We start from the raw sequence: 2,789 nt of genomic DNA on the forward strand, positions 1-2,789 counted from the left end.
GGCGTCTCTCCCTCGGCCTCACGCTCCGCTCACTCCCGGCTCGGACTCCCCGCCGCTAGCCGTTAGCATGCTAGCTCCTCACAGCGCGCGACTCCTCCAGAAACTCCTGTGATTGATTAAGCCCCGCCCCCCCCTTCTCTGTCCCGCAAACACTCGTTGCCATGGCGACGGACTCAAAAACGCAAATAAAATAAATAAACAAACTAATAAAATAACTCGTCTTTCAAAATAAAAGAAAACGTTCATAAATAAATACGAAAATAAATACATTTAAAAGAAATGTTAAATCTCGAGGCGTCGCCCGGAGTGACGTCACGGCGCAAAAGGAATGTTGACACGCGCAGGAGGAATGTGTGGAGGAGCTGTGATTGGAGGAGAGGAGGGGGGGGGAGTGGGCGTGGCCAGTCCAGAGAACCGGCTCAGCCAGGAGAACTAGTTTATTATTAAAACCACTGTCAAACTAGAACTAAACTAGTTTAAGAGTAGTTTAAAACTCAAGGAAAACTAGTCTGGAACTAGTTTAAAACTATTTCTATTAAACTAGTGTGAAAGTAGTTCAAAACTAGTCTGAAAGTTAATTATTTGCATTTATTTTTATCTTTATTATTTATATTACGTTATATTATTTGTTATTTATTTTTTTCTTTTATAATGCAGATGAAACTCGTTTGAAGTATTTTTATTTTTTTAATTTATTTTGATCTTTATTATTATTTATATTATATGATATTATTATATTTGTTATTATTTATTTTATTGATTGTATTTTTTTTATTTTTAAATGTGGATGAAACTCATTTTAATTATTTTTATTTTTTTATTTATCTTGATCTTTATCATTATTAATGTTATATTATATTATTATATTTGTTATTTATTTTTATATTTTGTTTTACTTTGTAACGCAGAGAGAACTCGTTTTAATTATTTTTATTATTTGTATTATATTAGATTATTTTATTTTGTAATATTTACTTTATTTTTTATATTTTTTTATTTTATAATGTAGATGAAAGTCATTTAATTTTTTTGAATTTTGTCTTTATTATTATTATATTATATTATATTATATTATATTATATTATATTATATTATATTATATTATATTATATTTGTTATTATTTATTTTTTTATATCTTTTAATTATTTTAAAATGCGGATGAAACTCGTTTTAATTATTTTTATTTTTTAATCATTTTTATATTTATTATTTATATTATATTATATGTGTTATCATTTATTTTTTATATTTTTTTACTTTATAAAGTCAATGAAAGTCTTTTTAATTATTCTTTTCTTTATCTTTATCATTTATATAATATATCATTATATTTGTTATTATTTTATTTTTTAAATTTTTTTTATTATATAACGCGGGTGAAACTCGTTTTAACAATATTTTCTTTATCTTTATTATGTATTATATTATATCATTGTATTTGTTATTATTTATTTTATTTTTCATATATTTTTTTAATTTTTTAGCACGGATGAAACTCATTTTAATTATTCTTTTTTTATTTGTTATCTTTATTATTTATATTATAATATATTATTATATTTGTTATTATTTATTTTTCATTTTTTTATTTAATTATTTTATTATTTATTGTATTTATTTTATTTTATTTTTTGTTTTATTAGTTTTTACTAGTATCAAATAAGTTTAAAACATCTTTGAAAGTAGCTGAAAACTAGTACTCAGCTGGTTTGAAACTAGTCTGAAACTCTTGACTAACTAGTCTGGAACTCGTTCATGACCATTTCTCTTAAACTAGTCTGAAACTAGTTTAAAACTAGTGTGAGACTAGTATGAAACTAGTATGTAAATAGTTTAAAATTAGTATGAAACTAGTTAACAGTCACTTTGACTAGTACTAAACTAGCTTAAAACTAGAAGTAAACTAGCACTAAACTAGTTTAAAGTAGTATGAAAACCCTGGTCGACCACTAGGTTTAAACTAGTCTGGAACCAGTTTAAAACCATTTCAACTAGTGTGGGACTAGTTCAGTTTCATACTAGTTTAAAACTAGCATGAAACTAGTTTACACGTCATATAAAACTCTTGGAAACTACTCGGCAACTAGTTGAATATGAGAGGGAGACTAGTTTGAAACCACCTTGAAACTAGGTTAAAACTAGTCTAAAACCACTCTAGTTTAAAACTAGTATAAAACTAGCTTTAATTCCCTGGAAAACTAGTCTTGAACTAGTTCAAAACTAGTCTGAAAGTAGTTTACAACTAGTATGAGACTAGTTTTAAACCACTTGAACCATGGTTAAAACTAGTAGAAAGGAACTAGTTTTAAACTAGTCTGAGACTAGTTTAGAACTTGTATATAAACAGCTTAAAAGTAGGATGAGACTAGTTAAAACCAGTCTGAAGTAGCTTAAATTTTAATTATTTGTTTTTATTATCTTTATTATTTACATATTACAATTAATTTTATTTATTTTTTTTGTATTTTTAAAATAATTTTATTTTTATCTATTGTATTTAATTTTTTAGTTTTTTTAGTTTTTACTAGTTTCTAAGTAGCATGAAACTCCTGGAAAACTAGTCTGGAACTAGTTTAAAACCCCTTTGAAAGTAGCTGAAAACTAGTACTCAGCTGGCTTGAAACTAGTCTCAAACTTTTGGCTAACTAGTCTGGAACTAGTTTATGTCCATTTCTCTTAAACTAGTCTCGAACTAGTTTAAAACACGGATGAAACTAGTTTTAATTATTTTTTTAAATTAATTTTTATATTTATTATTATTGACATTATAATGATATTATTATATTTG

This window comes from Salarias fasciatus, unplaced genomic scaffold (genome assembly GCF_902148845.1).
Source record: "Salarias fasciatus unplaced genomic scaffold, fSalaFa1.1, whole genome shotgun sequence".
In the NCBI taxonomy this organism is placed as follows: domain Eukaryota; kingdom Metazoa; phylum Chordata; class Actinopteri; order Blenniiformes; family Blenniidae; genus Salarias; species Salarias fasciatus.